This window comes from Loxodonta africana, chromosome 6 (genome assembly GCF_030014295.1).
Source record: "Loxodonta africana isolate mLoxAfr1 chromosome 6, mLoxAfr1.hap2, whole genome shotgun sequence".
Classification (NCBI taxonomy): domain Eukaryota; kingdom Metazoa; phylum Chordata; class Mammalia; order Proboscidea; family Elephantidae; genus Loxodonta; species Loxodonta africana.
Genome location: NC_087347.1, coordinates 36,277,610 through 36,291,499, shown reverse-complemented (window position 1 = coordinate 36,291,499; position 13,890 = coordinate 36,277,610). Strand labels below are relative to the sequence as shown.

General features: G+C 38.5%; 1 protein-coding gene across 10 annotated transcripts in view; it reads right to left on the bottom strand.

The window, feature by feature from the left end:
• The window catches only part of KANSL1L (KAT8 regulatory NSL complex subunit 1 like), a 125,343-nt gene that overhangs the window by 91,187 nt on the left and 20,266 nt on the right, over positions 1-13,890 (bottom strand). The window lies entirely within an intron of this gene.

The window sequence follows — 13,890 nt, the reverse complement described above, 5'->3', positions numbered from 1 at the left end:
TTATTTTTCTTACATTATTGTACTGGCTAAGACTTCCAGTATAATGTTGATTTTTAATTCATGTGAGAAGATATCCTTACCTTCTTCCTGATCTTAGGAAGAAAGCAGATAGTCTTCTATCATTAAATACAACACTAGCTATAGATTTTTTGTAAATGTCCTTTATCAGAATGAAGTTATTTTCTATTCCTGATTTGTTGTTAGTTTTTATCATGACTGCATTTGAATTCTAATTTTTTTTTCTGTAACTATGGAAATTATATAATTTTCTCTTGTTCATTCTTTGATTGGATTTTGCATATTAAATCAACCTTGCCACCTGGTATATACCCCTTTGGTCATGATGTATTATCTTTTGTTATATTTTGCTTATATATCTTTGATTCTATTTGCTAATATTCAGTAAGAATTTTTGGCATCTAGATGTAAGGAAATTATTGGTCTGCTGTTTTCTTGTAATATATTTGTTAGGTTTTGGAATCAAGGTAACAATGGCCTCATAAAATGAGCTTGTGTAAGACTGGGATTATCTATCCCTTAAATTTCAATAAATCAATGAAGCCATGTGGGTCTAGAGTTTTCTATGTGGGAAGGTTTTAAATTATCAATTCAATTTTCCAAATTGTTTTAAGATATTGAGGTTTTCTACTTCTTGGCAGTCTTTGTAAGTTGTGTCTACAAGCAATTTGTCCATTTCGTCTAAAGTGTTCAATTTATTGGCATGAGGTTATTCTGATTATTCTACTAACGTCTATAGCATCTATAGCAATGTTCACTGCTTTCCTAATGTTGGTAATTTTTCTCCTGATTGACCTAGCTAAGAGTTTATCAATTTAACTAATCTTACTGAATTCTCCAGATGTTCAACAGAGTCTCTCCACTCTGCTTAGTCAGAACTCAAACATCTTTAAATGCTGTATGAGCTCTGGGAATTGTTCTGATATACGGCTTCCTAATAGTTCCCTGGAAACCCTGGTGGCGTAGTGGTTAAGTGCTACAGCTGCTAACCAAAGGGTTGGCAGTTCGAATCTGCCAGGCGCTCCTTGGAAACTCTATGGGGTAGTTCTACTGTGTCCTATAGGGTCACTATGAGTCAGAATCGACTCGATGGCACTGGGTTTGGTTTTGGTTTTTTGGTAATAGTTCTCTGGAAACCCTGGTGGCATAGTAGTGAAGAGCTATGGCTGCTAACCAAAAGGTCAGCAGTTCAAATCCACCAGGCGCTCCTTGGAAACCCTGTGGGACAGTTCTTCTCCGTCCTATAGGGTCACTATGAGTCAGAAAAGACTCAACAGCAACAGGGTTTTTTAATAGTTCCCTGCCTGCCCTTGTGGAGCTTCATCTATGCATGCATAGTTTAGTATTCTACAAAGGACTTGAGGGGACCACATGAAGATTTATGGAGCTCTTTCTCTGAAGAGGTCCCTCCTGTTCAGTACTCTGCCCCACGAATTCTAGCTATCTCAGTCTTTGTCTCAAGCAAACAAGCTCACCTGTTCTGCTTGGCTTTTCCCACCTTGCACCACAGAACAGAAAATGCATCCAGGCAGAAAGCCAGGGTGATCATAGTTCTCACCTCATTTGTTTTCCCTTTTCTCAGGAATAATCTAATCTCTGCCCTGTCCTGCCTTTTGTCCACTGTCTGAAAACAGTAACTGTTGCATATATTTTGTCCAGTTTTCTAGTTATTTACAACTGGAGAGAAAATGTAGTAACTCCATCATGGCCAGAACTCAAAGAACTTTCACTTACGTCTGTTGTGTATATGAGAGAGAGAGAAGAGCTTTCTGTGTGTATGTAGGTGTGGATGTTTAAGTACATACGAAACAGTCATACTCAGTATTTCATTGTCTTTAAAAATAAACATCTCTGTTGCATATTGGGCCAGAATCTTTAAAATTCATGAAAAAGACTTCTTTTTTCTGGTGTTCTTGGAGAATTTAATGGAAACAGAGCTATTTAACCACCCTAGGTCACCTACCTACCTTTCACCTGTCCTTTAAGAAAAACAGTTAAATCGTGTTTGAGCCATTGTAGTTTAAAGTCTCTTTCTTACAACTTACCCTTTATGTTAAATGTTACAAATATTGTTATCACTATAGTGTGGGCTATAAGAGAAACCCAAAACAGATGATATTAACTTAGAGGTAGAAGGGCAAGCAGGAAAAAAATTAATTTTATAGGTTGTGATCCTTGCTGTGCTGTGACAAAAAGGGAGACCAAGTGCTTACCAAGCCTGTAGCTCTAGCAGAAGCTGTCAGAAAAAGTTATAATATTGTAAGGTATTGGCTGTCCTTTGTTACTTTAAGCTTGGGCCTACAAGATATAAATGGATTTAGGCAAGAATTTCTCAGTTTACAAGCAGACAAAAAAGGGGAATATAGCCCTACTTAAAGAGGTTCTCTATGACTACAGCCTGCATTATAAACAAATGAATAGTCCAATCGTACAAGGCCTTGAAGGAATGGAAAAGCTAAGTGCTTCTCCATCAATAACAACAAAAAAATGTATTCCAGGAACCCCCTTTAAAAGTTCTAAGCTACACAATAACAGCCAGCCTGGCATCAAAGATCAAATTAAGAGTGTTTCCTTTCTACCCAAAAGTACTCTTTCAGGTGGCCTAAAAACATTCATCATTAAAGTGAAGTAGAGTCAACAGCCAGATGATCTGAGCAAAGTAATAAGTAAATTGACAAGTCTGCAGGTTTAACATCTATGACCAAATAAGTATTTTCACAAAGAAATGACTAGAGACAAACAGAATGGAAGCCCATGTTTTGGGCGAAACTCTATTAGTTAAAAAAAAACCACCACAAGCCTGACATACTCTAGCCCTGGAAGCCCAAATCTGCATCAACGACCAACAGGAAGCAAGTGAGAATGCTGTGAAGCCTCCAGTAAGGACACTCTCTCCAACACCTACTTCAGATGTAGACACAAAGGATAATGGACAAGGAATATCTCCCAAAGAGCAAAGCCAAGTACTACAGAGCACCAAGGACAAGGGAACTTCCCTTAGAAAGCCGAATTAGGGTCCTATCAAGGACCTTACTCCACTGCCAGAGCAAGAGGTCTTACTAAATATTTTAAGGATCAGCACCATGTGTTTCTCATTCTTCTCTTTTCTCAGTGGGAGGTTTTTTCTTTTTTCTCTTTTTTATTGGTTGATTGGGATGTTACTGTGGTAAAATACAACATAAAACTTGCCATTTTAACTATTTTTACAATTCAGTGGCACTACATTCACAATGTTACATACAATCATCACCACTATCTTCAAAAGTTTTTTATAACCCCAAATTAAAAAACTCTGTACCGATTAAGCAGTAACTCCCCACTCCCCTCAGTTCCTGGTAGCTTCTAATCTACTTCCTATCTCTGTGAATTTACCTATTCTAAATATTTCATATAAATGGAATCATATAATATTTGTCCTTTGGTGTCTGGTTTATTTCACTTAGCATAATGGTTTCAAGGTTTATCCATGCTGTGGATGTATTAGAACTTCATTCCTTTTTATGGCTAAATAATATTCTATTGTGTGCATATACATCTTGCTTATCCATTCATTTGTTAATGAACACTTACATTGTTTCCACGTTTTCATTACTGTGAATAATGTTGTGAACGCTGGTATAAAAGTATCTGCTTGAACTCCTGCTTCCAATTCTTTTGAGTCTATCTGTAGGAGTGGAATTGTTGGGTCATTTGTGAGGAACTGTTTTCCACAGTAGCTACACTATACTTCCACCAACAATGCACAAGGGTTCCAATTTCTCTACTTTCTCTCCAACACATATTTTTTTCCATTTTTTGGTAACAGCCATACAAGTGGGTATGAAGTGGTATCTCATTGTGGTTTTGATTTGCATTTCCCTAATGGCTAATGATATTGGCCATTTGTTTATCTTCTTTGAAGAAATGTCTATTCAAGTCCTTTACCTATTTTTTTAAGTAGGTTGTTTGACTTTTTGTTGTTGCATTATAGAAATTCTTTATGTATTCTGGATACTTAAACCCCTATCAGATAAGTCTATATCCTCGTTATTTGCAACATTTATGTTCTATAAGTTCTCCTTTGTCCTGTAGGGTTGCTATGAGTCGGAATCGACTGGATGGCACTGGGTTTATAATGTCAATGTGAACAATAATATAGCAAATACGGAACATCAGTCTATGGGAAATACAGGACCAGGTTTCTGTGAGCCTCCGGTCATATTTTTCTTAACCGATCAATACACAATCTTGTTTATGTGTTTCTGTTTAAGACATCTTATTGACTATAGTTTGTCAGTTCATGAACAGTAAACTCGTGACCAACAGCACTGTAACTCATGCCTGAACAAAGCTTATCTAACACATATGTATCTTCTCCATAAGGCACATCACAGCCTTCTTGCACTTAGGAACATTTGACAGAACTTCTAAACTAGATTTGGAAGCCATTTTAAAGTTTTTTTTTTTTTTTTTTTTGCATAAAAATACAAAAAAGGTAGTACTAAAAACATCGCAGAAAGGACACTTTTTACAGTGTCTTCATCTTGTTTGATTTCAGTAGGGAACATGACTGTTGGGCAATTCATATTTTTCCCCATTTGTGCACTGCTGGGTAGGCACAGTTAAAAATGGTTATCTCCTGCCAACCCGAACTCTCCACAAAAGTAGAAACAATCTTACTACTGAATAATCATTAAACCAGAATGTGATGTGCATACAGGCAATTCATTCAAGAGAATGCAGACCAGTATTTTATCTTTTTATATAGCCAAGAAGATGCAACCAGTATCATACATGTTCTCAAAATAATTGTTTAGTTCTCAGTTAAGAAGACCTGCCAGTATCATGTCATACACTGTTGCAGTTAGGTGCCATCGAGTCCATTCTGACTCATAGTGACCCTATGTACAACAGAACGAACACTGCCTGGTCCTGTGCCATCCTCATGATAGTTGTTATGCTTAAACCCACTGTTGCAGCCATCATGTCAATCCATCTTGTTGAGGGTTTCTCTTTTTCACTGACCCTGTAGTTCAGCAAGCGTGATGTCCTTCTCCAGGGACTGGTCACTCCTGATAACATGTCCAAAGTATGTGTCATAGAATGAATTGTGTCCCCTCAAAATGTGTCAACTTGGTTAGGCCATGATTCCCAGTATTGTGTGGTTGTCCTCCATTTTGTGATTTTCCTTTGTGTTATAAATCATAATTTCTGCCTGTGGTTAAAGAGGATTAGGGTGGGATGTAACACCCTTGCTCAAGTCACATCTCTGATCCAATATAAAGGGAATTTCCCTGGGGTGTGGCCTGCACCACCTTTTATCTTACAAAAGAGGAAGTAAGCAGGGAGTTGGGGACCTCCTACCACCAAGAAAGGAGTACCGGCAGCAGAGCGAGTCCTTTGGACCTGGGGTTACTGAGCATAGAAGCTCCTAGTCCACGGAAAGGCTGATGACAAGGACCTTCCTCCACAGCCAACGGAGAGAGAAAGCCTTTCCCTGGAGCTGACGCCCTGAATTTGGACTTCTGGCATACTCGACTGTGAGAAAATAAATTTCTCTTTGTTAAAGCCATCCACTTGTGGTATTTCTGTTAGAGCAGGCACTAGATGACTAAGAGAGTATGTGAGACAAAGTCTCCCCATCCTCACTTCCAATGAGCATTTTGGATGTCCTTCTTCCAAGACAAATTTGTTTGTTTTTCTGGCAGTCCATGGTATATTCAGTATTCTCTGACAGCATCATAATTCAAAGGCATCAATTCTTCTTTGGTCTTCCTTATTTATTGTCCAGGAAACCCTGCTGGCCTAGTGGTTAAGAGCTACGGCTGCTAACCAAAAGGTCGGCAGTTCAAATCCATCAGGCACTCCCTGGAAACCCTATGGGGCAGTTCTACTCTGTCCTATAGGGTTGCTATGAGTCAGAGTTGACTCCACACAAGGTGTTCGGTTTTTGTTTTTGTTTTTAATTCATTGTCTAGCTTTCGCATGCATATGAGGCAATTGAAAACACCATGGCTTGGGTCAGGCACACCTTAGTCCTCGCTTTTTAACACTTTAAAGAGACTTTTTTGCAGAGCTGCCCAAGGCAATGTCATTTAATTTCTTGACTACTGCTTCCATGGGTGCTGACTGTGGATCCAAGTAAAATGAAATCCTTGGCAGCTTCTACCTTTTCTCCATTTATCATGATGTTGCTTATTGGTCCAATTTTGAGGATTTTTGTTTCATGTTGAGTTGTAATCCAGACTGAAGGCTGGAGTCTTTGATTTTCATCACTAAGTGCTTGAAGTCCTCTTCACTTTCACCAAGCAAGGTTGTACCATCTGCATATCATAGGTTGTTAATGAGTCTTCCTCCAGTACTGATGCCATGTTCTTCTTCATATAGCCCAGTTTCTTGGGTTATTTGCTCAGCATACAGATTGAGTAAGTATGGTGAAAGGATACAACCCCGACACACACCCTTCCTGACTTTAAACCATGCAGTATCCCCTTGTTGTGTTCGAATGACTGCCTCCCGATCATGTACAGGTTCCTCATGAGCACAACCTAAGTGTTCTGGAACTCCCTTTCTTTGCAATGTTATCCATAATTGTTATGATCCACACAGTTGAATGGCTTTGCACAATCAATAAAACACAGGTAAAAATCTTTCTGGTATTCTCTGCTTTCAGCCATGATCCATGTGACATCAGTAATGATCTCATTCCCTGTCCTCTTCTGAATCTGACCTGAGCCTCTGGCACTGCTCTGTCAATGTACTACTGTGACCACTTTTGAATGATCTTCAGCAAAATTTTACTTGTGTGTGATATTAATGATAATTAATAACCCACAGTACAACAAACTGACAGACAGGTGGGGTGTGTCATACATACTTCATACTAAACTCACCTTGTAAATGGACTAGCCCTGTTTATTAATTGCCTTTATCCAAAGAAAAAATTTCACTTATATCTTTATAGTCAGAGGTAGGCTTGCAACTAGAAGCCAAGTGCCACCTAAAATTAGGTTCCTGTCCCCCCAGGAAACTGGGAGATGGGAGTGCTATCTTCCTTAATTGATTACATTTTAAAGAGAAGGCTCCCAGGTCTTGAAGGAAACATTCCTGGGTTGTAAATTTGGCAAGAGGCTTATTTAGCCTCTAAAAATTTTTACATACATTTGAAACAGGCAGAAAAAGAACTTGCAATTACAAGTTTTCTATATTAAATGTTCTAATAAAAGGGAAGAGAGGAAATCTCATCCCTATTATTTAACAGAGAATTAGGCCTTTTTATTTTCTTTCTTACTTCTAGTCTGTATTTGCCCTTACAGCATATTCATGAATGACTGTGAAAGCACCCTCAGTATTGATTTGGGGATTACAGATAAATTTTAGCAAGTAAGCAATGCAAATTTGCAAATACAGACTCCACAAATAATGAGTATTGACTATGATTCTCAAATATTCTGTCCCATGCTAGTTGGTATTTCACTTTCTTGACTGTCTTCTGATATACCAAGTTCCTCATTTTGAAGAAATTCAATTTTTTTTTTCTTTTGTTGCTTGTGCCTCTGGTGTTGAATCCTTGAATCCACTGCCAGATCCAAGGTCCCTATGTTTTCTCCTAAGAGCTTTATGGATTTAGCACTTATATTTAGGTCATTGATCCATTCTGGGTTAATTTTTATATATGGAAGAGATGTGAGGTAGACGTCCAACTTCTTTGTTTTGCATGTGGAAATCCAGTTGTCCCAGCACCATTTGTTGGAGAAACTACTCTTTCATTGAATAATCTTGACATTCTTGTCAAAAATCAATTGGTCGTATATGTGTGAGTTAATTTCTGGATTCTCAATTCTATTCCATTGGTCTATATGCGTATCTTTATCCCAGTACCACACTGTTTTGATACTGTAGCTTTGTAGTAAATTTTGAAATTGGGGAAGTGTGAGTCCTCCAACTTTGCTTTTCTTTTTAAGGTCATTTTGTCTATTTGGGTCCCTTGCAGTTCTATTTGAATTTGAGGATGAGGTTTTCCATTTATGTAAAAAAGGCTATTGGAATTTTAATAGGAACTACATTGAATATGTAGACCACTTTGAAGAGTATTGCCAAACTAACAATATAGTCTTACAATGCATGAATATGGGATGTATTTCCATTTATTTTGTTCTTTCATTTCTTTCAGCAATGCTTTGTGGTTTTTAGCACACAAATCTTATGCCAACTGCTTTCTTAATTTGTTTTTCAGGTTGTTCATTGTTGATAGAAACACAACTGGTTTTTGAGTGTTGATCTTATACTCTTCAGCTTTGCTAAATTTATTACGGCTACCAGCTTTCTTGTGGATTCTTTGGGACTGTCTATATGTAGAATCCTGTCATCTGAAAACAGGGATAGTTTTATGTCTTCCTTTCCAATTTTGAAGCATTTCTTTTTCTTGCCGATTTTTTCTGGCTAGAATTTCTTGTACTAGAATTGGCTAGAACTTCTGGCTAGTACTCTTAGTTGTACCTCAGTAGTGGAAGTGGGCATCCTTGTTTTGTTCCCGATCTCAAGGAGAAAGTGTTCAGTCCTTCACCATAAAGTATGACGTTGGCTGTGGGGTTTTCATCTGTGGTCTTTATGATGTTGAGGAATTTCCTTTCTATTTTTAGTTTACTAAGTATTTTATCATGAAAGGGTATTGGATTTTGTCAAATGCCTTTCCTGTATCAATTGAGAAAATCATGTGCTTCCTGTCTTTCATTCTACTAATGTGGTGTATTGCACTGATTGGTGGTTTTATATTGAACCACCCTTGCATTCCTGGGGCAAATTCCATTTGGTCACGGTGTACCAACAAGAGTTTTTATTGTAGCTTTCCTGTCCCTACTCCATCATTGTAAATGGGACGAGAGGCAAGAGAATCAGAAAACTTGTCTATTAGTTTATAGGCCACCATATCGTAAAGAACTACACTTAGACTTCATAGAGAGGACTTCACTCCACCCAAAGATCCTGAACTTTTAGCTGGACACAGTAACAGAATGTGACTTTGGGTTGCTATCGTTTAGGAGGTGGTGTATTTCATGTACGGGGGATATTTGGGTGGAACCCCTTGAGTTTCAGCTGACTATGTGGCAGCTCAGCTAGAGACTATATTTCCTAGCCTTAACTGCAGAAGATGTGGCTACATGACTAAGTCCTTTCCAAACAGATGTGAGCCACGATGATGTGTGAATATTCTGAGTCTTGCTATTAAAAATGATTGAGTGTACCTTTAAAAATCACTGGATGTGTAAATCAGATGAAGTACTGGTAAATCAGTTTCAACAATGCAGGCAAGGGCAGCATCCTAAGGAATAAAGTCCCTGCACAATCGGGTGAGGCATACCTAATTCTTGACTATTGAGAGAAAAATATCGATATTTATGTTAAGGTCTCTCTAACAGCTTAGCACATTATACCTTAACTAATATACTCCTCCCTCAAAAAAGTATTTTATGCCATTAGGATCATTTAGGTTAACAAATTCTCAATTTTAAGAGTCCACTGTTTTTAAGAAGATTAAGTCTCATTGACATACCAGTTAATAACTTTGATCTTCTACCACTAAGTTGTCCCTGCACTAAAAAAAAAAAAAAGGCAAAACAAAAAAACAGTTGTGGACTCTAGGAAACTTTGGCATGGACAATAAACCAAGCCAAGGGGTAGGATTAAAGGATATTTAAGGACAAACTTATGGAACCCTGGTGGCACAACGGTTAAGTGCTCGGCTGCTAACTCAAAGGTTAGCAGTTGGAACCCACCCAGCAGCTCCACAGGAGAAAGAACTGGTGATCTGCTTCTGTAAGGATTACAGCCATGAAAACTCTATGGAGCAGTTCTCTTCTGTCACATGGGGTCACTATGATTCAGAATTGACTCAATGGCACCCAACAACAGGAGAAAAGATGGTTAAGACTATTACTCAAAAAGGTGACTACCACTAAGCCAGAATCAAGTACAGGCACTTCTGCTATAACACCATATATGCATTCTTGAATAAACTCATGTTATACAAATATACAAAATAAAAATATAGCTGGACTTACAGGAAAAACAGAGTTAATGCCAGACTACTCAAAATCTATGAAATTTTTTAATCTGAATCATACCGAAACAATACCATTCCTTATAAAAATACTAGTGAAGTTAAGTTTCCACCGATATTTATACCTAGAATAAGCCAGTTCATCCTTTAAAACTTCATATCTTGGGGCTCATGCTTCTTCCTTTGATGTGAATCTTCACCTCTAATAGAGACCGGTTTTATCAAGATTAAAAATATCATCTAGAGATAGTCTTCATTTTTTTTTAAACACAGAGGAAATGTTTCCAGAGCTTCTTCAACTGAACTTGCAGGTTCACCTGAACCTATTTTAACACAGTGGAATGTGTAACAATTCCCAAAGCCAATAAACTAGCAACTTCTTGTACTACAGGAAGATACAGTGTTTTTCTTAAGATTTTTTCTCTTTAGTTGTGAAAAAACTTGTCACTGATCACTTCAAAACAGAAGCATGTCTGAAGTGGTTTGGAAAAAATTCAAACCAAATTCTGCATTATACTGACATCTTTCTCCTATATCCCAAATGCACCCACCAATTTGCATAAAAATATGCTGTAACAGAACTACATACTTTTTTAAAAAATGTATTAAGCATTAAAAAAAGACTATTTTCAACAATCTTAAGGATAAAACTGTATATTACTTAAAATGGTTCCAATATTTACATGTACAAATTTAAACTATTTCTCAGTATAAAGATGCCACCAATTTTAAGGTACACCATCAATTTAATAACTGTATATCCTGGGGTAGAAAAATAATACCACATTAATTATAAGGGAATTCATTTTTAGAAACATTAAAACGTGACAGAAGTATGCATACTGAAATCCAAGATATATGTTAGTCTAGATAAATTTTCATTACTTGTGCTTTCATGTCAAATAAATTCAGGAAAACAAGGGTGATCATTTCCTCCTAGGAAACAGAATTACTATTTGGATTAACTAGTCTAGAATGGCTTTATTATTCTGCCTTCCCCACATAGGACATGACTGCCATTTTGTTTCTTCCAATTTGTTGTTATTAGCTGCCATCAAGTCAGCCCCTGACTCATGGAAACCCCACTCAAAACAGAATGAAACTGCTTGCACCATTCCCATGATCAGTTGTAGACTGGACCATTGTGATCCACAGGGTTTTCACTGGCTGATTTTCGGAAGCAGATCGCTAGGCCTTTCCTCCTAGTACATCTTAGTCTGCAAGCTCCACTGAAGCCCGTTCAGCAACACATCAACACACAAGCCTCGCTGACAGATATGTGGCGGCTGGGTATTATGTGCATTTGCTGATATTCAAACCCAGGTCTCTGCATGGGAGGCAAGACTTCTGCCACGGAACCACCAACAGCTTCACCTGCTTCTTTTATAAAGATAACTTATTTTAAAATTGAAGGTATAGAGGATTTTTAAGTGATACATAATACACAGCTATCTCAAGGAAAATTAGTTATATTATAATCACCTGGAGCCTTCCTGGTGTAGTGGTCAAGACATCAGCTACCGACCTTTCAAACCCACTAGTTGCTCCTTGGAAATCCTAAGGGGCAGTTCTACCCTGTCCAATAGGGTCACTATGAGTCAGAATCAACTCTACGGCAATAGGTTTTTTTGTTTGTTTTTATAATCACCTGGGGGGGGGTGTTCTAGGAGCCGTGGTGGAGCAGTGGTTAAGCGCTCAGGTGCTAACCCAAAGGTCAGTGGTTTGAACCCACCAGCCACTCCACGGGAGAAAGACGTGGCAGTCCACTTCTGTAAAGATTACAGTCTTGGAAACCCTATGGGGCAGTTCTACTCTATTCTATAGGGTTACTATAAGTCAGAATCAACTTGATGGGGAAGGGTTTTGAGGTGAGTTCTACACGATATGGTCCAAAGGGATGAATTTTTCTACCTCTCCCCGATCTGTGAAAAACATTGCCATCAAAACAACTACAGGTAACTTAAAGCACAATAAAAATTATTTAAAAAAAAAAAAAACTACTACAGGTATATATTCCTTAATGTCCACCATAAATTCTATGAAATTGGACGTTGTGTGATTTGGACGTTGTGCGAACACCATATTACATACAAGAGAGGCATGCAGGATGGTCACCATGTGAGCCTGGAACCCATGCCACCGCCACGGCTGCTGTGCTGAGGGACTGTTCAAAAACCCTGGCTATGCCACTGCTGGTCCTGCGTGGTCGCCACCCGGTCTCCAAAGAGCTGCCACCCAGCCCCTGCGGCAGCAGGCCACTCCCTATCCAGCCAGTCACCTCCAGGCACACTACCAGCACCCTTCCCTTCCTTCCTCGCATCCCCCCTACCTTCCTCGCACCCCCTGCCCTGGACTTTAAACACTCTCCCAGCCCTGACTGCCCCTCCTTTACCTTTTCCACCAGCTACCTTTTCTGCTCCTCCTTCCACCACTGCCACAGCAGCCCAGACCACTTAGCAGCCACCACTGAGGGGAATCACCAGAGTCTCAGCCCCGGCGTGGTGGGACATACGGCCGCAGACAGGCACCACAGGGCTGGGGCTGACGTGGTACCCAGACAGCTAGTGAGAGACAGACTGGATCTGCATACTTAGCAAAGTAGGTCCACTATGTCTCTTTCTCCCATTGGGATTTCTGAACTCTGTTATGCAAGATTTAAATAAGTTCAAATATATACAAGTAACGTGATGCATTTTTCACACACAACTTCAATTTTATAGGAATACCTTAATTTTCCTATGCCAGTTTAAAAAAAAAAAAAACTTTTTGTGCTTTCTTTCAATGACTTGAATATTGAAAATCCCTCACTAAACTTAACTTTGGCCTAAGCCAGCTAAATTAGGTATACCCTGAACTTGGAGTTGGAAGATGCAGGCTAAAATTCTAGTTCTGCCATTCACTAACTTTATACCATCAAGCAAATCCAGTGAATAAATTGTCCTTTAAGATCACAATGTTACTTGAAATGTTTCTACTCTTTTAAAACCAATGAGCTTATTTTAATTAAAATATACTTTTTCAAAAATGTCTAGATGCCACAATGTAAAATATTTCTTTACCATTTTGTAAGTATTCATTCACAATTACCCTCTTGAATTTCTACCCTTCTTTACTTCCCCTCTCCTCCCACAAAATGGAAAAGGGTCTTCACTCAAAGAGCACTGCAAATTTTTCTAGTATTTTTTCATTTAACTTCTGTGTTTTCCTCGCAAGTGAAATGAAACAAAATCAAACCTCTCCCATCTATTTCAGTAGTGTAGAGGATAAAAAAGATTGCAAACTCGGCATTACACAATTATATAAGGAGCCCTGGTGGCACAGTGCTTAAGTGCTCAGCTGCTAACCGAAGGTCTGCAGTTCAAACCCACCAGCCTCTTTGCAGGAGAAAAATGTGGCAGTCTGGCTCCACAAAAATTTACAGCCTTGGAAACCCTATGGAGCAGTTCTAATCTATAGGGTCACTGAGTCAGAATTGACTCAGCAGCAAAGGGCTGGGTTTACCATTTACAATTTATTAATGAAATATTCTCAAGTCTCCTTATCCTTCAAATCTCACTCTGAGCACAAACTCTTCTTTATCCAATTTCCCAAAGGCAAATACTAGATCACTACATGGCTTTTTACTTATTTTCCTTTTCAGTGGCAAAATGGGAAAGCACGAAGAAAACTATGACTATTAATTTCTGTGGGTCTGCAAGAAACTACTTAGTTCTTTTCTGTGTTTTAATCTGGAACAATTCACCTGACAGTTATAACATCAATAATTCTTCCTTCTTTCTTGGGGAATGCCTAATACTGTTGAAAAGAATTTCTCTGCCAAGCCTGCTTATTTA